At 44.9% G+C, this 26,114-nt stretch overlaps 1 protein-coding gene and 1 non-coding gene across 2 annotated transcripts in view; both read right to left on the reverse strand.

Annotated features, from left to right (window-relative positions):
* The window catches only part of TCF7L1 (transcription factor 7 like 1), a 187,284-nt gene that overhangs the window by 89,739 nt on the left and 71,431 nt on the right, over positions 1 to 26,114 (reverse strand). The gene's annotated exons all lie outside the window — the stretch shown is intronic.
* Positions 8,416 to 8,522, reverse strand: LOC139031567 (U6 spliceosomal RNA). The gene has a single exon (XR_011484056.1). It is a non-coding gene; the product is annotated as a U6 spliceosomal RNA (small nuclear RNA).

Genomic DNA, 26,114 nt, shown 5'->3' on the forward strand with positions numbered 1-26,114 from the left:
TCCTGTCTGCTCTTGGGTAGCTCCAACCCTGAGTTGGACCAAAGCAAATCAGAAAGGTAGCATCATCCACAGCAGATACCTGACCTCAGACTTTGCTTGTCCAGAAATTCTGCATGCTCAGACACGCTTAGGTCTGGGATGGGATGGAGACTGAGCATGCCTCGCCCTTTGGGCAGTGATCTGGGTGGATGACTATTCCCAAGGGGGCCAGGCCTAAAGCTGACTGGGCTTTTCCTGCGGTCATGTCCATGGCCCACCTTGCTCTGGCAACTTTTGAAATTCCGATGTGCCGTGAGGTGATGCCGAGGCAGATGCTCGACAGGCGTCTATCAGGGAGAAGGAGGTATTCCACAATCCTTTAAGCAACAAAACACTTTCTTACAATAATTTTTCATTAAAGATAAAACTATATCATTTACCTAGGTCTCTGTAAAAAAACATTACTATTTAGTTATGGAACTATCTATAGATGATATTTTTTTTAATCGAGAAAATAACTGGAAACATCAATGGACTCATTACCCATACTGAATAATTTAACAGTTTCTCACAATGATCTCTGAGTTCTCCTGACATTTTTTCTAGAGAAATAAATTGTCACTGATACCCAGCTAAAGTACCCAATCTCAACCATCCATTTCCCCACCTTCTCAGAAGTAATTATTGTCCCAATGTGCTATTTATCATGCCTCTTCATATTTCTGTACTCATTACACATAAACTGTTATTATCCACAATTTATAGACTCAATTTGAGTGTTTTCTCCAACTTTTTTTAAGAAAAACTCCAAATTTACAAGAAAATAGTAGGAGAAGAAGAATGAAAATCCATTCTTCCTTCAACCAGGTTAATCATCATTACCATGTTTTCAAATTTTGCTCTATGTTTACCTTCCTCTGTATATACGTGGGTGTGAGGATATCATGACACCTTATCCTCTGTTGGCAAAGTGATGTCTTTGTTTTATGGTTCTACAATACCATAAAAGCCAGTGAAAAATTCATTTTATGTTGGTCCTAGTCAAAACTAAGATTTGTAGAACTGATCCTGAGTCATCAGAAACAAAATGAAACAAAAAAGATTCTATCTTCACTATTTAAGAAGTTAGAGGAGTGTAGGATGCCTTTTAGAAAATTCCCATCAAAAATTGGCTAAAGCTAACATTATTGTCTTGAAAAATAAGTATTTATTGTCTAGAAAACCAAATTCCTTAAGGAATAAAAGACATATATACGTGAATTTTTTTTACCCCACAAACACACAGTGAACACCTCTCGGGTACGCTTCTAGGCATGGGGAGAGAAGAACACCATTTCTGATAGGAAGGCATTAATGATCTGATGAAGCAGACAAATAAGAAAACAATGATTTTAATATAAACTGACTGGTGCTATTTGATGCCAGTATAGGCAATGGTGGAGAGGGGTACAGAAGTCAATAACCATCAAGAATAGGAAGTTCATTATGCTTGCCAGTGGAAGGGATGGGGCGGAGGGTGGGAAGGGATAGTTAGGGAGTTTGGGATGGACATGTACACTCTGCTATATTTAAAATGAATAACCAACAAAGACCAACTGTATAGCACAGGGAACTCTGTTCAATGTTATGTGGTAGCCTGGATGGGAGGGGAGTTTAGGGGAGAATGAATACATGTATATGTATGGCTGAGTCCCTTCGCTATTCATCTGAAACTATCATAACATCACAACATTGTTCATTGGCTGTACCCAATACAAAATAAAAACAACAACCAAAAAAAAAAAGAATAGGAAGTTCACTGGCTTAGCTGGCCCTGTCATTTATGAACATTTACTGCTGAGTGAATATGCCCCTAATGCATCAGCTTGTTCTAAGATAATGTCAGTGTCTGGAAGTAGTTAGGGCAGAAGGTGTCTACATGAGTCATGAGATTCACCTTCTGAATGAAAACGGTTAGCCTCTGAAAACGGCTGGTGAATCCCCAGCATTCTCTTGAGACAACAGGGCCACTAAGAAGGCAGCTCTCTCCCCTCCCCTCCCCAGGGTGCTCCTGTCATTGGAATGGCAGCAAGCTCAGGGGACCCTGGTTACAACTAGAACTGATACTTAGTATTCTCCTGCAGGGCTGGGCTCACACACCTCCTTATCAGGGCCCCCTTCACCCTTCCCAGCCTGAGCCGCTCCTATTACACATATTCCAGGTGACGTTTCACTCTGCTTTACGGTAAGGACTGGTCTTCCTGTTTGTCCCCCCTGCCTTTCAAGGTCCCATGGGCTGGGACCCTATCAGATTCTACTTGGTAACCCCAGAAGGTGTTCTGTAATTGTTAAATGGATGCATGCACACCAGGCATTCTTCCAAGGCAGGCGGGGAGCAAGGGGGCTGATAATGTTGGCCTGATTAATTTCACCACATGTACACGTTCTAGAAGCAGAAGAAAGCGTGGAAAATGTTTGTGGGCTGGTATGTTTGTTTTGATTTGTTTTATTCTCTGAGGCAGAGTGAAGAGGGTAAAAACACAGAGTTAACATCACTAACCACTCACTGGAAGTCGTTTGGAATCCATCATTTCCGAAAACTCGAAGCACAGCAGGACGCAAGGTTCCCAGATGGCAAGTGGGCTGGCGGGTCTTCACGGGCAACGGAAACGGGCAAATTGCATTTTGCACAGTCACATACCTTCCCAACGGATCCCAACTAGCATTTCCGCACCAGTCAAGTAATCCAAGGGCGGGAGCAGGGTGGTGGCGGGTGGAGGGAGGGGTGAGAGGGGGTGGTGGCAGGAGATAAAGGTCCCTGGAGACCTGTGTCAGGGAAAGGCTAGGCAGAGAGCGCTCCAACTTGCCCGTACTTTTTAGTTTCCTTTCATCCCTGTTTGAATAAAGTCTGCCTTCCTTTTCTCCGAGGACAGCCCCACTCCCCATCCAGCACAGCCCTGAATATGATGGAGCCCCTCAGGCCAAGCCCGGCAAGGAAGCTGAACCCCGGCCAGCGTGAACACAGGAAAAAGAAAGGCAGATTGTCCCCCTGGCCCGGCTCAAGCAGTCCATTCTCTTCCTAAGCCTCCAAACCCTAATTTGACCACAAAAACCTGGCCTCTGGTGTTTCTGTTATGAGTATCGAATTCCTTCGGCTGAACTTGGCTGTTCACTGCCTGAACAAATTACATTAACAATACAGAGAAATGTATACAGGGCCTTAAAAACACTGCTGAGCAGGGACCAAAACAAAGACGGCGGTGTCCTAGCAACAAACCTCACCCCCCCCTGCCAGGGACTGTGGGCCCTGGAACTCCGCTCTTCTCTGCAAACAATTAGGGACAGAGAAGTCACAATTACAGATGGGATTTACAGCCAGGGGAGCAATCTATAAATCACCAGGCTCCCACCCCCAGCCATTCCCAGCCAGATAATCAGAGCCAGATGTTCGCCACAGCTGCTTCAACGTGGGTACAAGGCTGTCCAACTTGAGCATGCTCCTCCTCTGAGAACCGGCAGAGGCTCCAGCCAGAGAATCCGGCCAAGCCAGAGGGGGCCTTCGCGCCCTGGAGCCAGCCCAACTGTATGAAAAGCTGGGTCGTGTGGGAACTCTCTGTTAGGAGCCACTGCAGAGGTGCCCGCTGGTGAGCCCTGTGGCTCCCCGAGTTCTCCAGAACTTTGCACAGTTTGGTGACAGCGGCGACAAAAACAATCATCACCAGCATCATTAACATTCATTATCACTTGTGAAGTACTGAGCACCCTGTGGGTCCTTTATAGGTCCTCCCTCACTGAAGAATGCTCTTAGGAGATCAGCAGAGACCAAGAAACTGAGCCTCAGAGAGGGGACAATGATTTTCTAGAAGGTTCCAGGGCTGGTAAGAGGCAAAATAGCAACTCCACAGCTGAGTCAGCTTGAAACTGACGCCCCAACCATCTCATTAAATTGTGCAGTGATGGAGACTCTGATTCAGGAGGAGGGGCTGGCAGTTTTCAAATTATTCTCTCGACTATCAACATGGAAGAGACTTGTCATGATTTTATTCCTCCAAAGTGGCTGGCGCTTTAAAATTTCTAGATTGAACCAAGTCAAGCTATGAAGACTTAGGGCCATGGAACAACAAACTCCAAGTGTGATAAAAGCTAGGCTGTTCAAATGTTGCCAAGGTACTTTTCTCTATGGCCCTCCTTTTTAATGCATGTCTAAATTTTTAAAAACTTATTTCTTGAGATAACATGCATGCAGTTATATGATATGCACACATCTTAAATGTACAGCAATTTAATTACAATTAATTTTTACATCTGTATAAACCCGTGTCACCGCCACCAGATCAAACTATGGAACATTCTAGAACCCATTCTGGAAGGTTCTCACATGTCCCCTCCCAGCCAATATTCCTCTGTCCCCAAGATGGCAAGTGTTCTAATCTTTATCACTATAGAGAGTTTTGCTTGATTTTGAGTATACGGATTCACACAGTGTGTCTTTGATATAAAGACGTGTCTTCTGTGCAGTTTTAGTTATTCTCTGGGTCAAACCCATGTTCCCAATTCAAAACTATCAATAGTCAAAATCTGAAGTTATATGATGAGTGCTCTCCACTATACCAGCTGTGCAAGCCAATTCCATGACACTTGAAATTCCTCTTTCTACTGCCCTGTTGGTGGTGTCTAAGATGCCCTGTCCTCAAGGGGTGGACAAGCCCCTGGCCATTTGTCTTTGGGCACTGCTGGTAACTGAATCTGGTAGTTAACAGGCTGTGTTTACTCCACTTGTCACCCTTCATCCTTCACCTGGTGACAGCCAACATCTTTCACCCCTCAGGAAGTGCAGGAGGAAAGGGAGGATGTGGCTGGGGGCTCTCAAGGCGAGGAGCAGGATTACCCAGTCGGAATGTCTGGGCTCTGAGTGCCCTCCACTTTGAGCTGTTCCTCACCCTCTCACTAGTCCATGAGGTCCTAGATTGGTGGAGGGAGGGGGACGGACAGAGGGGGGGAGTTTTCCCCCCTGGGCAAGAGGAGGTGCCCATTCACCAACCATGCACATGGGCCCCATGCAGGTGTGGGCCTCCCACTTAGAAACCTGGGCAGGAAAGCTAGGCAGGGTGAGCGTGGGGGTAGAGGTGATGCAAAAAATGCCAGCGCAACCGGAAGGTGCCCTGAACACAGTGCTGAGGGGCAGGATTTTCTTCTGCTGGCATTCTCCCCAGAGTCTTGACCTTGGCCCAAAGCACAGGGGTCCTCACCTTAACTCCTTGGCACTGCTCCAATTTCACTTCCCAAGGTGCTTATTTTTAGCTACTCGGAGCACCTGTTTATTTCCATGACTGCTTTAAAATTCTAAATCTGTGGGCATATTATGACACAGGACACTTCCAAAGGAGCTCGTGCTACCAGCCGGAAGTGGCAGATCCTCAGGAATTCATACTCTCATCCGAGTGTTTATGGCTGACACATAAAAACAGTGGCCTAACTTCCAAATAGAACTGTGGAGCACAGAATGCCACAAAGGATATTTTGGGGTATGACTTCTACATGCAACAAATAACTGAAGAGATGGAAATAGCTGAATTAAAGCATTCCTTTTTTTTTTTTTTTTGGTGGCACCAGGCAGTTTGTGGGATCTTAGTTCCCCAACCAGGGATAGAACCTGGGCCCCCAACAGTGGAAACATGGACCCCTAAACAATGGACTGCTAGGGAATTCCCTTATAGTATATTCTTGACTTGTAGGCTTATATCTGATTATCTGTGATGAGGACTGCTAGAGAATGTCAGAATTTGAAATTGACACAAACACAGGCCACTCCCAAGTTCAGCATTTTGAATGCAGTGGAAACAGCAACCCACTCCAGTACTCTTGCCTAGAAAATCCCATGGACAGAGGAACCTGGAGAAGGCTACTGTCCATGGGGTCGCAAAGAGTCAGACACAACTGAGCGACTTCACCTTCTTTCTTCTGTGACAGCACTCTGGCCCAAAAAGGAGCAGGGGCACATTGCCACACCCTGCCCTAAAAGCCCTCCCTGGCCCCTGGCATGTAGAAAAACTGGAGGTTTCCCATTTGAGGCATTTCCTGAGCTCCCCAGTCTCAGCCTATACAACTACATTCTGCCTCACCACCTACCCCACCCCACCAATTGCCAGAACTCCTCCTGGAATCAAACAGATTCTCAGGCTGGGAGATGAGATTTGTCCTAGTTCTGGGGTTTTCTAAAGGCTGGTCTATTTCCTAATCTGGTAACTGACACCGGTGTGAGACTTGGACCATAAAGAAAGCTGAGCACCGAAAAATTGATGTTTTCGAACTGTGGTGCTGGAGAAGACTCTTGAGGGTCCCTTGGACTGCAAGGAGATCAAACCAGTCCATCCTAAAGGAAATCAATCCTGAATATTCATTGGAAGGACTGATGCTGAAGCTTAAGCTCCCATATTTTGGCCACCTGATGCCAAGAGCTGACTCATCGGAAAAGACCCTGATGCTGAGAAAGATTGAGGGCAGCAAGAGAACAGGGCAACAGGATGAAATGGTTGAATGGCATCATCAGCTCAATGGAGATGAGTTTGAGCAAACTCAGGGAGATAGGGAAGGACAGTGAAGCCTGCTGTCCTGAAGCCCATGGGGTTGCAAAGTTAGACATGACCGAGCGACTGACAACAACAACTGACATGAGTCTTCCCACACCTCTCTTGGGACCCCAACAGTAAACCCGAGCACAATCTGCTGAGTGGGTGCTGCTGTCGTCCAGAGGGGAGTGTCTGTGGCCAACCTGTGACTGAGCATATCATTCTCCAGGACCTGAGGGTAGAGGTGCATCTGGCCCCAAACCTTGAACAAGGCACATGGAAGAAGGTGAGAAAACTTAGCAGATGGAAGGAAGGCTGAATGGTGGCTAAGTGGTAGAGAATGTGCCTCCTAAGCAGGAGATTCAGGTTAGATTCCTGGGTCGGGAAGATCTCCTGGAGGAGGGCATGGCAACCCACTCCAGGATTCTTGCCTGGAGAATCTCATGGACAGAGGAGCTTGGCAGGCCACAGTCTAAAGAATCAGATAGGACTTAGTGACTGAACAACAACAGAAAAGCAATATGCACCTTCCTACCTCCACAAGCTTTTACCCTTGCTGTTCCCCTGTCTGCTATCCTCTCCTCACTCTCCAAGTTCAGACTTGACTCAAAAGACAATTCAAAAAAAAAAAAAAAAAAAAGAAATCAAAACCCCAGACTGTGATGAGCTTTCCTTCCTTGGAACCACGGGTCAAACACATCAATGCTTCCTAAGACCAGGCACAGGGTAGTCCTGATAATAACAAAAGCCACAATAATCACACTCTGGTGTTTCCTGTGAGGTGGGCCCTGAGCCCAGGCCTTTCACATGGACTAAGCATTGAAGCCCACAGCAATCCTAGGAGGTGGATGTTGCCACTGCCCAGACATTGAGAGGTCAGGTAAGCTGCTCACGGTCATGCCACTGCTAAGTGATGGTATTGTGCATGCTAAGTTGTCTCAGTCATGTCTGACTCTGCGACACCATGGACTGTAGCCCACCATGCTCCTCTGTCCATGGGATTCTCCAGGCAAGAATACTGGAGTGGGTTGCGTGCCCTCCTCCAGGGGATCTTCCCAACCCAGGGATCAAACCCACGTCTTTTATGTCTTCTGCATTGGCAGGCGGGTTCTTTATCCCTCGTGCCACCTGGACAGCCCAAGCTAAGTGGTGGGGTCAGCGCTGAATCTGGCCTTGCTCTTGAAGCCCCAACACAACAAGGCCCTGCTGGAGGAGTAGGCTCGGACCACTGGAGGGGGGCTGCCACCTGTTACCCTACAGGAATCCGAGGCCAGCCCTGCTATGCCATGGATTTTTCAAAAAATCGCTAAGTTGTATCTGACTCTTTGTGACTCCATGGACTGCAGCACGCCAGGCTTCCCTGTCCTTCACTATCTCCCAGAGTTGGCTCAAACTTATGTCCATTGAGTCGGTGATGACATCCGACCATCTCATCCTCTATTGCCCTCTTCTCCTCTTGCCCTCAATCTTTCCCAGAATCAGGGTCTTTTCCAATGAGTTGGCTCTTTATGTCAGGTGACCAGGGTATTGGACTGCCAGGGAATTCCCATCAATTCTTTTTTTTTTTTAATACTACAACAAATTTTTATTTTTAAATTTTTTTCCATTTATTTTTATTAGTTGGAAGCTAATTACTTTAAATATTATAGTGGTTTTTGCCATACATTGACATGAATCAGCCATGGATTTACATGTGTTCCCCATCCCGATCCCCCCTCCCACCTCCCTCCCCACCCCATCCCTCTGGGTCTTCCCAGTGCACCAGCCCCGAGCACTTGTCTCATGCATCCAACCTGGGCTGGTGATCTGTTTCACTCTTGATAATATACATGTTTCGATGCTGTTCTCTCTAAACATCCCTCCCTCGCCTTCTCCCACAGAGTCCAAAAAAAATATGGAACGCTTCACGAACTTGTGTGTCATCCTTGCACAGGGGTCATGCTAATCTTCTCTGTATTGTTCTAATTTTAGTATATGTGCTGCCGAAGCGAGCACCCCATCAATTCTTAAATTAATTACTGAGGGGGCTGTTTATGTTTGAAAGGCTCTCAGTAAGAAATAAAGTACTCAGACTCCTGGATACCTAAATTCTCAGAGTTTGGGGGGTCATCCTGTCTGCCTTGAAGACTGAACACTGCTCTAGAGATAAAGGCTTATTCAGCAATATAACTCAGTAGTGTTTGCTAAACCCCTTGGTGGGTGAGGGGTGAGGGGTCCCAAAGTGGAAAAGCAAGGTGTCTCAGGGGATAGATCCCTCACACTGTGTGGCCAGAGGCAGCCCAGAGCAGACAGAGTGTGGATCCTGGGTTCCATAGCTCATGCACCATGCAATCTGGGCCAGTCTCTGCCTCCTCCACATTTCAGTTTCCCACCTACAACAAAGGGATGATGAGGCTGGAACTAATAGTGCTCACTAACTCACGGCTGCTCTGAGGGTTAAATTAGTTGAAATCTGTGTTTATAGCCATAACTGACATGTGGCAAACCTCCAAAGTGGTGTTAGTATTTAGAACCCTACATCAAGACTTCCCTGGTGGTCCAGTGGTCAAGAATCTGCCTTGCAACACAGGGGACTCGGGTTCAACCCCTGGTCTCAGAAGATTCCACATGATGCAGGACAACTAAGCCCATGCGCCACAACTACTGAGCCCTAGAGCCCATAAGCTGCAACTACTGAGTCTGTGCTCTGCAAAAAGAGACGCCACACCAATGAGAAGCCAGTGTACTACAACCAGAGAGCAGTCTCTGCTCACTGCAACAAGAGAAAGCCTTCAGGCAACAGCAAAGACCAAGCACAGCCAAAAATAAATAAATACTTAAATATAAATGTATACAGAACCCTATCAAGGCAACTCTGCCACCCTCCATGAAAGGGACAGGTCCTAACAGACTGGGTCAAAGAGTCTGGAAGAGCCTGGATGAACCCAGCCCTTCTGTACTGCCATCAGATGCTCCCTTGGGCGGTCTAGAGAGAACTTTCTCCTCTGGACGGGTCTCAGCTGGGTCTCATTGTTTATAGCGGGTTTTGCTCGATCTTCTTAGGTTTTCCAGGTAGATGATTTGCAAACAGGGATCGTTTTACCTACCATCTTTATTGTCATGGCTACTGTGTCAATGCAACCCCTCTCCATTCCTAGCTCTTCACATTTGTCATTTATTCAAAGGACAAAGCCTTACTTAGCAATGACCTGGGGTCACTGCTAGAGATGATTGCCAAGGGGAGAAATTGGAGGGCTCAGTAAGGGGCTGGCTGCAGCTGTGCTAGGTCAAAGGTTGCCCCAGCAGGGTGGGCAGCTCCTGAGAGAAGTAGGAATTCAACCCCTGGATGAGGACACTCAGGGCTTATGGAGTAGGGGATAGGCAGGAACGGAACCTCTCAGGAGGCAGAGGAGAGCCAGAGCTGCAGTCACCATAGGACCCAATAATGGTCCTGTGACTGGCAGTGTCCCCTACCGGACCGGACAAAGGGCTAGGACCCAAACATGCTGAATCAGCAGTGACCTGTGAAGGTTACACCCTGTCCCCACAGACACCACCTAGGACAAGGTCTTCTAGATGATCTCTCCCTCCAGGATTTTAGGTATATGGAGATGGAAATGCCTTAAAAAAAAAAAAAAGAGAGAGAGAGAGACACCCATGTCTCAAGTGGGAGATCCCATTAAAGAAGGTAAACAAAAAAAAAAACAAAACAAACAAACAAAAAAAGAAGGTAAACAGTTTCCTAACTCACTAACAATCTTACTGGGACTGTCCAGGTGGTCCAGTGGTAAGACTTTGTGCTTCCACTGCAGGGGGCGTGGGTTCGATCCCTGATTGGGGAACTAAGATCCTGCAAGCTGAATAATGTGGCCAAAACAAAAACAAACACACATACACCCACCCACACACACAAAACCCCCAAAACCAATCTCACTGATTTCCATGTCCAGGCCCACCCCAGGTTTACTAACCTTCCAGGACGGGACAGGACATATCGGTCATATATGTGACGGGAATCGTCTCATAATTTGGAAACGGAACAGTTGCAGCAGAAGGTTTCTGTGCAAAGGTGTTGCTTCGCATCACTGAGACCCTGTGTCAGCCCTGGAGATGGCCCTTCCATCTCAGTGCTATATCTTCTGCTTCTTGGGATGGCCCAGGAATCTGCATTTCGACAAACACCCAGGGTGCTTCTGGAGCAAAGGTCTGGGACCACACTATGAGAATCACTGTTCTGAGAGTTCTGCAGGCTCAGAGCCCCTGACCTTGTACATCCCTACTCCCTCCTCTGACCCAGGAGGCCCTCCCAGACATTCAACTGTGAGCAGCTCCCTTTGGGAGCACAGGCTCCCGGTCAGTGGACACACCACAGGAAAAGAAGCAGGCTGACCAGTGACTCCAGACATTGCATCTCCCATCCCCAATTATGGAGGATGGATAGGGCTACAGAACATCCAATGAAGCTCTCCCAGCTCATTCAAGTGCCAACTAGTTTCATGTGCACCTGTGGTCACGGCCTCAAGCAAAGGAAGGAGATGTCCCATGGGTTTCTGTGCTTTTGTGGGTCCTACACTGGGGTCCCCAAATCACCATGCTCCTCTGGGTTGCTGCCTGGGGACTGACTTCCTTATTCACCCTCAGGCCCTTCCCAGGGGCCTTGGATGTACATATTCCTCTGTCCCACTTGGAGAAAACTCTCCTAACCAGAGCACCCTCTTCACCTGTTCACCCTGTGGCACCTTTTAGATGAAGAGAAATGTTTTACCCTAATTTTCAATGACTCCTGTAAAACCTACGAAAGACGTGGAGGAAAAAGAAATCAATGACATACAAATGGGGTTGAACCTGCCAAGCTCAGAATATTTTGAAAAAAATAATCTTTAGCAATCTCTTATTAATTTCATATTGACTCCCATGGGGAAGAAGAAAAAAATTCATTTTTTAAATAATCTATCACTTCCTCAAGATAATAAAAAATGAACTGAAGATAGCAAGAATGTAGCCTATAAACATTTTTTTTTCTTCCTGGAATTGTCCCTTCCACAAAAAAAAAGGGAGTTCCAAGCATTCCAGAATCTTTCCCTCTGTATTTGCAGGGGATTGGTTCATGACCCACATCCGTGGATCATTGAGTCCTTTATAAGAAACAGAGTTGAATTTGCAGATAACCTAGGCACATCCTACTGTATCCTTTAGACCATGCCTAGATTACTTATAATACCCAATACAAGGTAAATGCTATATACAAAGCTGTCACTGTGTGATAAATTCAAGTTTTGCTTGTTAGGGCTTTCTGGAATTTTTTCCCTGAATATTTTAACCTGCAGTCGGTCAAACTGGTGATTTGAAAGCCGCAGATATGGAAGGCAAACTGTATTTGGCCCCAGATATGTGGGAAAACTAAAACTGCATGTGTGACAGATAAATGCATATCTAGAAATCACTCTGAAAACATGCTATGGTAAGAATTTAGCTTTTCAGCCACAAAAGAGATATGGCTCACCCCCTCACTTCCTTCGGCCATCCCTGCTATCTCAAACAGTAAAGAATCTGCCTGCAATGCAGGAGATTTGGATTCAATCCCTGAGTCAGGAAGATCCCTGGAGAAGGGAATGGGTATGCATTCTAGTATTCTTGCCTGGAGAATTCCATGGACAGAGAAGCCTGGCAGGCTACAGTCCATGGGGTGGCAAAGAGTCAGACATAACTGAGAGAATAACCCACTTTCACCTCCTCCAGGTCTCTGCTTAAAAGTCACGTCTGTGAGGCATTTCCTAACATCATACAACAGCATCCCAACCTTTACTTTCAGTTTTTTGCTCTCTTCTCTTTTCCTCATCAATACCTAACACACTGTTTATTTATTCAGTCTCTCTTTCAACCAGAAGGTAAGCAACTTAAAAGCTGACATTTTCTTCCCTGCTATATACCCAGTACCTTGAAAGTGACTGACAGGTCAATGTACCCAGTGAAGGACCCCGTCCATCTGCCCATCCGTCCATATGAGTGTGTGTATGCATGCAGATAAGTCACTTCAGTCGTGTCTGACTCTTTGCAACCCCAGGAACTGTAGCCTGCCAGGCTTATCTGTCCATGGGATTCTCCAGGCAAGAATACTGGAGTGGATTGCCATGCCCTCCTCCATGAGATCTTCCCAGCCCACGGATTGAACCTTAGTCTCTTATGTCTCCCACATAGCACCACCTGGGAAGCCCATTAATGAGTACTAAAATTCATTATCAAAATATGGGCTGAAATCCCCATTTGTTTCTGTATCAGTGAAGGTGCTCCTGAAATGTTTGAGAAAAACTTGGAATGAGGAGTAATGTAGCTAAACTTTTTTTGGTGATAGATCACCACCCTTCACACCATCGTTCAGAATGATGTTTCTGGCTGGAGAGTCAAGTCCACATTCCGCTTTGAGGGACTGGGTTTCAAGTGCTCAGTCTTAAAGACAAATCCGTAGAAGATTGGATTTTCTTTGTTACTAGGGCAAAATATCTTATACTGTTGTTGTTGTTCTTTCCTGGGACTCATTTTCTCCTCCTAAAATTACAATACATGCTACAATTTTCTGTTGCATAAGATGAACGAGAATCTCCTTATTAAACTATTAGCTCCTTGAAGGGAGGTATTAACTCTAGATTCACAGTACCAAGAATAGCGGCTGGCCCAGAAAAGAGCCTTAAAGCAAGTTTAATGAGATCAAAGAACCTCAGTTTAAAGACTCTGCCTGGTCTGGTTTAGCACAAATCCTGTTCTCAATTCGGTGTCTGCCTCATGCTGTAGGATTTCAGGCTCTGGAACTGATTTTCCAGAAAATTAAATGAAATGATAACTTACAAACAAGCATCCATTTTGAAGCCTGGGGTTAGCTTGGCAGTCAATCGGTAAGTGGCAGGGGTGACTGTTTTGTCCCTAAAATGCAGACAGAACCATGATTGTTCATGTAGCTTTTGCATTATCATTTTAAGTGTCCACCAGAATCTTGACTTGGCACACAACCCTAAACCCCACTAACACATTCTGTGGTCACATAGCCCCGTAGGGTCAGGGAGGAATGCAGCCAGTCTGGTCAAAAACTAATGCAAGAGGTCTCAGTGATAAAAGGGCCACCAACAAGGCGAGTCAGTTTGGCGTGGGTGGGAGAAAGGGCACCAACTTTCCCACAAGCTGGAGGCAATCCCAACAGAGAGGTCACCCTTGGGCCATACACTCCCGTTTTTCTACCGTGGCCCCTGCCCCAAGACTCCCCGGCCAGAGTACCTGAGCCCAGCAGGAGGGATTTAATGTCCCTAGGGCTTTACCTGCAGTTGGAAATGTCCTTCTCTGTCAAAGATAGAAGGTCAGTTGCAGACAGCATACTAAGAAAAGAAAGCCTCTAAGTAGGTGATTGGAGAAGGAAATGGCAACCCACTCCAGTACTCTTGCCTGGAAAATCCCATGGACAGAGGAGCCTGGTGGGCTATAATCCACAGGGTTGCAGAGAGTCGGACATGACTTACTGACTAAACAACAACATCAAAGTAGGTGATAGTCCTTATTGATGACTTATCAATCCCAGGATCCAACTAAAGTGCTAACATTTAATTTTTACATAATGTCCACTGTTTGATTCATGGATTGATTGATTGGGGCTTCCCAGGTGGTTCAGTGGTAAAGAATCCATGTGCCAATGCAGGAGACACGGGTTCTATCCCCGAGTCAGGAAGATCCCCGGGAGAAAGAGAGGGCAACCCACTCCAGTATTCTTGCTGGGAAATCCCATGGACAAGAAGCCTGGCAGGCCACAGTCCATGAGGTTGCAAAAGAGTCAGACACAACATTTATTTATTGGCCGAACCACAAGGCGTTTGGGATCTTAGCTCCCCAATCAGTGATTGAACCTGTGTCCCCTGCCTTGGAAGCCAGGTCTTAACGCTGAACCATGAAGTGTCTTCACTGTTCTTAAAATCTGTTAAAGTTGGGAATTCATTATATGAAAAATATCAAATAAAGGATGGGAGTTGACAAGCACTCCTGTCTGCTGCCCCCAAAGTCTTCTATCAATATATCCATCGCCCCTGAGTGCAGAGGCTCATGACAATTTATCTGGACAGGAATCTATCACTTCAAGACTAGAAATACTCAACCTTTGGTTGACAATCAGTTCTACAGATGTGTGGTATCTTTGCTGCCAGAAAACAGACTGTCAATACACACCTTTCCCGCTGCCCTCAGCTCTAAGGCCAGCACTGTACTGAGAGGGAAATGGGCAGTAAACTTCCTGTAAGGGCCGGGGGCCATTGTCAGATATTGTTTTTAAAAACATCTTTCTTGTTTTTTTCAATTTACAAAAGCAATATGTATATTATTATTATTTTAAAACAACCTGAAACATGACTCAAATTTAGAAAATGAAAAGCTCTCCAAACCCCATGAACTTCCAGGTAGTTTTCTATGCACAGATTAAAGAAAAAACCTAAAACATACCTTTAACAAAGATATTTTTTATTTGTTATAAAGAAAACCAAAAAATGAGGTACGAATTCTGCCCGTTGACTTAGTTTCAATTTAAAAAGTTGTTGAGAGTATGGAAAGTCATTGCCATGCTGTGAACAGAAGTATAATTTCTAGTCACATGTCTATTTACAGAAAGTCTTTCTAGATGGTATTTTGGCCAAATTTATTAAAATTTAAAATGCACACATACCATTAGACCCAGTAAATTTGCTATTAGGAATCTGTTCTAGAGAAAGACTAACTTATGGGCACAAAGAGACATGTACAAGAGGTTTTCTTCTTTCTTTTTTTTTTTTTTCGAATGTTTATCAAAATGGGAATGGTTCCAAGGTAATCTTTACTGCGGAATGTAACACAGCAGCTAAGAAGAATGAGGTTGACCCATATGTACTGATCTGGAAAGGTCTCTGAGATACACTAAGTGGAACCACACACACACGTTACTGAGTATGAATAATATGACTCTGTGTTAAAAAAAATTTATGAAATAATCATAGCAGCTATGTACAACTGGCCTTCCATATCCTCGAGTTTCGTATCTCAGGAATTAGCCAATTGCAAAACAAAAATATTCCAAGGAAAAAATAAATTCCTGAAAGTTCCAGAAAGCAAAGCTTGAATTTGCCATGCACCAGCCAATGCTATTTACACAGCATTAAAAAAAAAATTTTTTTTTCTTCACCAAGCCACTCGGCATGCAGAATTTTAGTTCCCCAGTCAGGGATTGAACCCTTGCCCCCAGCAGTGGAAACACGGAGTTTCAACTCCTGGCCAGGGAAGTCCCATACATAGCATTTACATTGTAGTAAGTATTATAAGTAATCTAGAAATGATTTAAAGTATAAGGGAGGATGCACATGGGTTATACACAAATATTACAGGCATACCTTCAGAGATATTAAGGGTTCAGTTTGAGACCACTCAATAAATAAAGCAGATGATATAATAAAGCAAGTCACATGGATTTTTTGGTTTCCCAGTTCATATAAAAGCTGTGTTGAGGTCCAGTTAAGTGTACAATAGCATTTTATCTATAAATAAGTGTACCTACCTTAATTAAAAACCACTTTATTTGGCTTCCCTGGTGGTTTGGTGGTAAAGAATCCACCTGCCAATGCAGGAGACTCAGGTTCAATCCCTTGTCTAAAAAGATCCCATGGGCCTCAGAGCAACTAAGCCAGTGCACCACAACTATTGAGCCTGTGCCCCAGAGCCCAGGAGCTGCAACTACTGAGCCTACGCAGAGGCTGTGCTCTGCAAGAAGAGAAGCCTGAGCGCAGCAACTGGAGAGTGGCCCTGCTCTCTGCAACTAGAGAAAAGTCCGAGCAGCACCGAAAACCCAGCACAGCCGAAAAGACAACCACAACAACAAAATTTTATTGCTCATCATCTGAACCTTCAGGTTATAATCTTTTTGCAACAATAGTATCAAAGAGCACTGATCACAGACCACCAAAACAAATATGCAAAAGTTCGAAATGCTGCTAGAATTACCAAAACATGAGAGAGACATGAAGTGAACAAACGCTGTTGGAAAAAGGTCACCCGAAGACTTGCTTAATGCAGGGTTGCCACACATGCAAAAAACGAAATTTGTGAAAAATCTGCCAAGTGCAATAAATCAAAGCACAATAAAACAAGGTACGCCTGTATGCCATTTTATGTAAGGGACTCATGCATCCTCCAATTTTGTGATCCACAGTAGGAGATCCTGGAACAAACCTACCACAGATAACAGAGGAACAACTGTATTTATGTGTTCAAATCAGCCTGGAAGCCCAGAGTGTGGAGTAAAATGAAGCTAGAAAGAGAGAGAAAGGAAGAAGAGGTCAAGACATAATTTTATTTCCCTTGTATTGTTTGAATGTTTTACTACAATTAGCATGCATGACTCTCATAAGTGTAAAAACGAATGATGAGAACACGCCTGGTGGTCCAGTAGCAAACACTCCATGCTCCCAAATGCAGAGGGCTCGGGTTTGATCCCAGGTCAGGGAACTAGAGCCCACATGCTGCAACTAAGATTCTGCATCCCGAAAATAAGACCCGGTACTGCCAAATAAATAAATAAATATTTTTACAAAAATCTATAAAAAATGATGAAACAAAATCTTTAATCCAGTTGATATACTTGATTTTAGCATGACGTAGGGATTTAGCTCCCCCTTCCAAGTCATCCTTTTCTCTCTATGTGCTTGAGCCTGTTTGAGTTCTTTAGTCCATTATCACATCATTATCACTTGCTGTGGTTTTACAGGACACTTCAACATCCTTTACAATACTTTAAAAAGTACCATTTAATTTAAAGTTCTAACATTTTAATCCATTTGGAATTTTCTTTCATGAAATAATTTCCTATTTAGTCTTGAGTCTGATCTATCCGTAATATGAACTTGCATTTCAGTGACTCTGGGCTGTCTAGCTACTCAAGAATTAATATCTTCATTTCTTAAATGTTATTTATTTATTTTTATTTTTGGTTGCACTAGGTCTTCACTGCTTTGCTCAGGCTTTCTCTAGTTGCAGCGAGCAGGGGCTCTCTAGTTGCAATGAGCTGCTTTCTTATTGAAGTGGCTTCTCTTGTTGCAGGGGCTTCCCTTGTGGCTCAGCTAGTAAAGAATCCACCTGCAATTCGAGAGACCTGGGTTCGATCCCTGGGTTGGGAAGATCCCCTTAAGAAGGGAAAGGCTACCCATTCCAGTATTCTGGCCTGGAGAATTCCATGGACTGTATAGTCCATGGGGTCGCAAAGAGTCGGACATGGCTAAGAGACTTTCACTTTCACTTTCTCTTGTTTCAGATCATGTGCTCTTAGGGTGTGTGGGCTCAGTAGTTCAGGCGCATGGGCTTAGCTGCTCCAAGGCATGTTGGGATCTTCCTGGACCAGGGATCAAACCCATGTCCCCTGCAATGGCAGGTGGATTCTTAACCACTGGACCACCAGGGAAGTCCCAGAATCAGTATCTTTAAACACATGATACTGGGTTAGTATCTCATCTGTGGTAGAGTGACTTGCAGTATTCTGGTCATTTTAGTTAATCTGATGTTAAGATGGACACAGTACCTGAGGCAGAGTGTTAGGTTTCAAATGTGAGAAGTGCTACTGGAGATCTTGGAGAATACACACTAAGCTTTCATAAGAGTAAGGAAGGATTTTAGCTTTCTATAACATCCTAGGGTCCGTATTTGCCTCTCCGTTAAAATAACTCAGTACCTCAAGTTTCTTGCCACGACAGTAGGAGGCTGGAGTCCTCATGTCCTTTAGCCTGCTTTACTGTTCTAAGATTATCAAACTGCCTTACACAGAAGGAAGCTGGAGCCCTAACTTTTGGGGATGATAAAAACCTGCCTGTCTGCCCTAAGTCGCTTCAGTCGTGTCCAGCTGTTTTTGACCCCCACAGACAGTAGCCTGGCAGGCTTCTCTGTCCATGGGATTCTCCAGGCAAGAATACTGGAGTGGGTTGCCATGCCCTTCTCCATGGGATAAAAATCTACCCCTTACATTAACCAAAGACCTCAAATGTAAGAGCTAAAACAGTAAAACTCTTAGAGCATAGACATAACTTTTCATGACAGGATTAAATGATGGTTGTTTAGATATTACATACAAAGCACAAATGACAAAAGAAAAAAATAAATTATCGATGTTTAAAACTTCTGTTCCTCAAAGAATACTATCGAGAAAATGAAAAGACAACGCACAGAATGGGAAAAAAATATTTTCAACTCACAAGTCTAATGAGGGTCTATTGTTTACAGTACCTGGGCTTCCCAGGTGGTGCTAGTGATAAAGAATCCGCATGCCAATGTAGGGGACATAGGAGACAGGTTCGATCCCCGATTTGGGAAATGGTATCCCACTTCAGTATACTTGCCAGGAGACTCCTAAGAACAGAGGAGCCTGGCAGGCTACAGATCACGGGGTGGCAAAAAGTCAGACACGACTGAGAATCTGAGCCCATTTAGAATACATAAGAACTCTTATAACTCAATAATAAAAAGACAAATAATCCAATTTTAAAAGATCAAAGATTTGAACAGATATTTTTCTAAAGAAGACATGCCAGTGGCCAGGCAGCACATAAAAAGATGCCAAACAGCACTGGCCACAGGAAAATACAAATCAAAACTATAATGAGATATCCACCCACACCCACTAAGGTGGCCATAATCAAAGGGACAGGCAGCAACAAGTGTTGGTGAGAATGCAGAGTCCTGGGATTCTCACACACTGCTGATGGCAATGTAAAATGGTAGACCCACTCTGGAAAACAGACTGGCATTTCCTCAAATTTTTTTTTTTTTTTTTTTGTTTTCAATATCTTTATTGTTTAGGAAATCACTACATTCTTGAAACATTTATGTATGATATATTCCAAATTAGTCAATATCCCATTTCCTCAAATTTTAAACAGAGAGCTGTAATATGGCCCAGCAATTCCACTCCTAGGCACTGATACATACCCAAGATAATTAAAAACACACAAAACCTTATACACAAATATAACCCCAATGGAGTGGGTTGCCATTTCTTCCTCCAGGGGATCTTCCCAACCCAGGGATTGAATCCGAGTCTCCTTTGTCTCCTGCAATGAAGGTGGATTCTTACCCACTGAGCCATCAGGGAAGCCCTGCACAAATGTAAGTATTCATAATTGTTGCTGTTCGGTCGCTAAGTTGTATCCGACTCTTTGACACCAGGGACTACAGCACACCAGGCTTCCCTATCCTTCATGCCTCCCAGAGTTTGTTCAGATTCATGTCCAACGAGTTGGTAATATTATCTAACCATCAAATCCTTTGCTGCCCTCTTCTCCTTTTGCCTTCAATCCCTCCAAGCATCAGGGTCTTTTCCAATGAGTTGACTGTTCACATTAGGTAACCAAAGTATTGGAGCCTCAGCTTCAGCATCAGTCCTTCCAATGAATGTTCAAAGTATTCATAATACTACTCAAAGTACAAAAAAGTGGAAATAATCTAAATGTTCACCAACTGATGAATGGATAAACAAAATGGGGTATATTCCTCCAAAGGAATATTATTCAGCCATAAAAAAGGGAATGTATACTGATTTACATTGTAATATGAATAAACCTTGAAAACATTATGCTAAGTGGAAGAAGCCAGTTACAAAAGGTCACATGTTGTAGGATTCCATTTATGCAAAATGTCCAGAATAGGCAGCTCCATACAAAGCAGGTGAGCGGTTGCCAAAGGTTTGAGGGAGGAGAAAAGTGAGTGTTCACCCAGTTGAGTCTGATTCTTTGCGACCCCACGGACTGTAGCCAACCAGGCTTCTCTGTCCAAAGAATTCTCCAGGCAAGAATACTGGAGTGGATTGCCATTTCCTTCTCCCTCTCTGCCTTTGAGGGAGAAGATAAGGGAGAGTGACTACTAACGGGTTAGGTTTCTTTCTGGAGGGATGAAGATGGTCTGGAATTAGATAGCGGCGATGGTTGCACAACTCTGTGAACATATGAAAACCACAAAATTTTTTGCCTTAATAAAAGGGTGACTGGTATGGTATGTAAATTATATCTCAATAAAGTAAATAAATAGGATTTTCAAGTTATTAAAGGAATGAGAGAAAATATCTTGTACAATATTTCTGGAAATAAGCCTGAATCTTTACATCCAACTGTCATACCCCAAACAATGCTCCTCAATCTTGGTCTCCCATGAGAATCACCCAGGGAACTTAATTTGAGCTTTCAAGAGTCCCTGGTGTTGGTTTAGATATCTGTTATTTAATCCTTTCTCATAAACATGAGACAAACAAAAAATTTAAATGGTTCATGGTTTCTGGCTTGTTAGAGCTGGGATTTTATTGTCTCTTCTACATTAAAAAAAAAAAAAAAAAAGATCAGTAGGTTGCCATTTTACAGCCAGAATCTGAAGTACAAGATGGCTAAGACACACACCGACATCACCACAGTGAGCTGGGGTGGAGATTGAACTACAGCCGAGTCCCTGGGAACCTAACTTACTTCTTTTAGTAACTTGGATGGAACATAGACTCGGCACCGGTATTGCTGGCCCAGGAGGATGGAGGATGGATGGATCCTCAGTCTGAGAAAACTGCAAATGCTCAAGTCCACCAACCTGACCTTCGGATTTGGTTAAATGGAGCCACTCCTCTGCCTCCCCCGACAACAAAGCCTTTTTCTTAAAAGGTTGGGAAGATGAGGCTATTTCACTTCCTCATCTCAGGTAAGCCACCTCTCAAGTGCTCATCTACCTAGAACACTGCTTGTCTGATTTTCATTTTCTTCCCTAAGCTGGTGAAACCCACGTCAGGTCGGCTTTAGGCTCTATGTTCGTTTAGAAACCCCAGAGCTGTTTCCAATTGGCAACGTCACGGCCAGTGTGTGTTGTTCATTAGTCTATTTGTGTGAGGCTATCCGGGCCCCTATCCAGCCCCCACCTGTGGGAAATTCCTCCCTGATTCAAGAACCCACCAGGCACCCCTGAGACCAGGAATGAGGTGGCCGCCTCCACCTCCCCTATGCTCTAAACGGACACACACACAGTGGCTGTTTGGGTTCTGATCTTGCTGAGGAAGCTCTCGATGATTCTCTGGGCCTTCTTTCTCTCTCACTGAGCTGTTTTATAAGTTGAATGCTAATCTGGGTTTCTTCACAATGTCGCCTTTGACGAAAAGCTAATAAAACCCCAAACGGGAAATCCAGGAGTCATGGAGATGCCACGTGACTGTAACCTAAGGTTGCTGGTCAACTTGATTGGGTTTTTGAGCTTGTACACCATCTGGGGGCCTCAGTTCCCCCATCCACCTTTGTTCAAATAAAGAAGATCTTTGTCTTTCCTTGCAGCAAATAAGGGGCCTGAACCTTTCTGAGGAGTTCTGCAGATCCAGGACCACTGCACGCCCCTCTCTAGACCTGTGACCCCACCAGGGCTCTGGGCAGAGGTCCCCAGCTCTGCCCACCTGAGCAGCCGCCTCCACAAGAGCCAGAGGGACCCCCTGCCCCAAAGCTGGCCACTCCACACAACCAGGAAGCTGCCAAACATGCAGGGAAGGAAACCTTTTGGTTAAGGAATGCAAATCCTCTACACGAAAACCAGATAAGTCAGTGAGAAGGATAAGTGTGTTTCTCTGTGTCCTGACATCCATGGTTATAAGGTTGGGCACTGTCTTCTATCAGTCACATCACCTAGTAATTTATTTCTGATTCTTGTTTTTAATGGAAGAGTGTTGAGAAAAACCTTGATTTTCACAGATAAGTGGTAGCAAATGCTAATAGGCTTTTAGGAGACTGCTCTCAGACCTTAGGAAGGTCTTTACTTAAACCAGTGTTTCTCAGCCTTTCTTTTATTATTGCCCACCCCCCTAAGGAGCTGTGGTGGACATTTCTATTTCACTGCGCCCTTCCCTCTTCCATGAAACACTGGGCACCGTTTACATGCAGTGACCCTTTGGAGGGCCATGCGCCGCTGCCATCACTAAATTTTCTTCATCTCCTCGGGGATAATACCTTTCTGGTTGAGAAAGCATGAGTTCAATGGATCCAAGTCTCTTTTTTTAAAAAAACATATTTATTCATTCATTCATTTATTTTATTATTAATTTGGCTGTGTCAGGTCCTAGTTGGGGCACAAGGACTCTCTAGTTGTGGTGCGTGGTCTCCAGAGCATGTGGGCAAGTGAGAGAGATTAGCTCCTTCACAGTCTGTGGGATCTTAGTTCCCTGACCGGGGATCGAACATGCATCCCCTGCATTGCAAGGCAGATTCTTGACCACAGAACTACCAGGGAAGTCCCTGGATCCAAATCTTGAAATAATGATAGAAAATTTTTGTTCCAAAGAGTCATTAAAACAATAATATTAGAAACAACAATGGAAAATTCTTATGTGGTATTTATTATTTGGCAGATGCTGTTCTAAGTGCATATATATATATATAAGCTTGTTTAAAAGCCTTGTAATATCATTACTATCACCGTTATATTTTGGTGGTGCAGCTTATGGGACCTTATCTCCCTGACCAGGAGCCCAGGCAGCAAGAGCACTGACTCCCATCCACTGGCCCGCCAGGGATGTCCCTCCTCATTTTATTTTATTTATTTTTTTAGTTCTACCACTTTATTGCTACCAACCCATCTCCCTCCACCCTCGTGCACACATGCTCAGTCATGTAATCCCAAGGACTTCAGCCCGCCAGTCTCCTCTGTCCATGGACTTTTCCAGGCAAGAATACTGGAGTGGGTTGCTATTTCCTTCTCCACCCTCCTCATTTTAAAAGATGAAGAAATTATGGCACAGAGAGGTTAGGTGACCTGCCCAAGACCACACAAGTGGTACACGGACTCATGCTCAGCCTCCACACCCTGAACCATTAGGCAATGCTGGCCTCCCGTGCTACTGCAACAACTGCTTATTTCCTCATCGGACATACAAAAGTCAAATAAGATGCAACCCAAACTTCCCACAAGCCTGAAACCATCCATCAGGGGACAATTACACAAGGTAACATACCACACTTAGTGGAGTGGCCACTGAACCATGAACACGCACAAGCCAACCTCACCAATAGAAGGTGTGAGCATCTAGATGATGGCCAGAGAGCAAACTGCGCATGCCTGAACCCTGAACAAAACTGGGGGCTGGGCTACAAGCGTCCTAACCAACACCACATTTACAAGGAATTCCAATATTGACAGAAAGTGGCAGGGGCCTCCCCTACCCTGACGTGAGCCTCCCCAGCAGCTTCATCAGCGCACTGGTGGTCTCTAGTACGTTGAAATGCGGAATATTTAATCACACATGTTTTACTTTGATTACTTGGTAAAAAGAGAGAAAAAAAAAAAAAATCAAGTCCAATGTTTGAGCAACTCTCAAAACACCAGACCCACGGAGAAGAATCTGAACCATGAGATGACCCTGCAAGGCTCTTGGTCTCAAGATCCAGCCTCGCACAAGGTCCCAGCACCCAGGTCCTGATACGGATTCCCAACTCTAGCCCCTCTGATCTTCCAGTCATGTCTCTCAGCCTCATCTTCCACCAAAGACCTGATTCAATCTGAGTCGGGGGGCAGGGACCCACCATCACTGGCCCCTAAGCTCCCCATGCACGCATGCTCACTTGCTCAGTCGTGTCTAACTCTTTGCGACCCCATGGACTGTAACCCACCAGGCTCCTCTGTCCATGAGATTCTCCAAGCAAGAATACTGGAGTGGGTTGCCATTTCCTCCTCCAGGGAATCATACCCACCACTCACGCATTTCCTGCATTGGCAGGCAGACTCTTTACTACTGAGCCACCTGAGAAGCCCCCCTATGCTCCCCAGGTGATTCCAATGTGTGGTGGGCTTGAGATCCACAGTTCTAGTCCTGTTTGTCTTGTTTTCAGTAGTTAACCCAACTGTGAGCAGGATCACGCTCAGCTGGTCCAGTCCCTCAAGTATACCTGAAAATACACCACTCGAACGTCTGTTCTTACTCCTCACCACCGTCAGAGGAGGGGACGAGCTCTCTTGACTTTCCACCTGAGTGTGCTCCCACTCATCACTGCTTTCTCTCCATTTATCTATTAGTTACTGAATGTCTCCTTAGTGTCAGCAGCTGGGAAATCAAAACATATGCACATATTCATGTGTTGCTTCCAGTGTTACAAAGAAAAAAGACAGTAAGGAGATCAAACCAGTCAATCCTAAAGGAAATCAACTGAATATTCATTGGAAGGACTATGCTGAAGCCGAAGCTCCAATACTTTGGCCACCTGATGTGAAGATCTGACTCACTGGAAAAGACTCGGATGCTGGGAAAGTTTGAGGACAGGAGAAGAGGGTGACAGAGAATGAGATAGTTGGATGGCAGCATTGACTCAATGGACATGAGTTTGAGCAAACTTTGAGAGATAGTGAAGGAAAGGGAAGCCTTGCGTGCTGCAGTCTATGGGGTCGCAAAGAGGTGGACATGAATGAGAGACTGAACAACCAAAGAAAAAAGAACAGGGTGGGGGGCGGGTAAGTGGGGATTAGTTATCTAAGCGAGAAGTGAGGGTAATAACCTTTTAGGCAAAGCAAATCCCAAGCCTGAGTCCCAGGAACAGAGGGGTTTGGACAATCTGAAACCAGGCTAATGAGGCTGGGAGCATGAAGGGCTGAGGATGAGGCGGGGGTTCCTCTGTGGAGGGGCTTGCTCCCCACACCCCCCACCATGATCATCCAGGAAGGCAGCAGTGAAATCACTGCACTGGGGTGTGTGCTGGGCGGTAAGAAGGCCTCACTCACTGTGGCTTGGCTTCCTGTCTGTCAGTTAAGAATAATCACAACGCCGATTCCAGGTGGGGGTGGTGATGAACTGCCATCTAGAAGCAGTAGTTCTTGACTTTGCCTACATGCTGGAATCACCCGGAGTCTTTTCAAGTCCTGGTGCTTGGGTCCCACCACCAGGTGATGGATTGTCAAAGCTCCCAGTGGATTCTATCCCACGGCTGGACTGAGAACCGCTGCCTGCAGAGCGGGATGAGCTCGAAAAATACAAGCTGCTACCACTGGAGTCCCCAGTCCTTCCTCCTACCTGTCTTTAAAAATGTTCAAGCTCCCAATCAGAAATATCTCTTAGCCTCCCTGTGCAGATGACTTCTGTGATAAAACTTTGAAAACTGTTTAGCAGCCAGATTCATAGAGACACAAGGTAGGTGGGGAGTTGCCTTGGGGAGTTATTATTTAATAAGTGTGGAATTTCAGTGTGGAAAGATAAAATCCTGGAGATGTATGGTGATGATGGTCAAATAACACTATGAATATACTTAACTGTACTAACTTATGTGCACTTGAGAATGGTTAAGATGGTAAATTTTATGCTATGGGTGTGTTACCATAATTTTTAAAAACCTGCTTAAAATATTGTTCATTGGAAGTCCCTAGCAGTCCAGTGGTTAAGAATCCGCCTGCCAGTGCAAGGGATATGGGTTCGATCCCTGCCTGGGAAGACTCCACATGCCTCGGAGCAACTAAAGCCTGCATGAGGCAATTACTGAGCCTGTGCTTAGAGCCTGTGCTCCCCAACAAGAGAAGCCACAGCAACGAGAAGCCCATGCACCACAACTAGAAAAAGCTCATGTGCAGTAACGAAGACCCAGC

The sequence above is a fragment of the Odocoileus virginianus genome, chromosome 2 (assembly GCF_023699985.2).
Source record: "Odocoileus virginianus isolate 20LAN1187 ecotype Illinois chromosome 2, Ovbor_1.2, whole genome shotgun sequence".
NCBI lineage: Eukaryota > Metazoa > Chordata > Mammalia > Artiodactyla > Cervidae > Odocoileus > Odocoileus virginianus.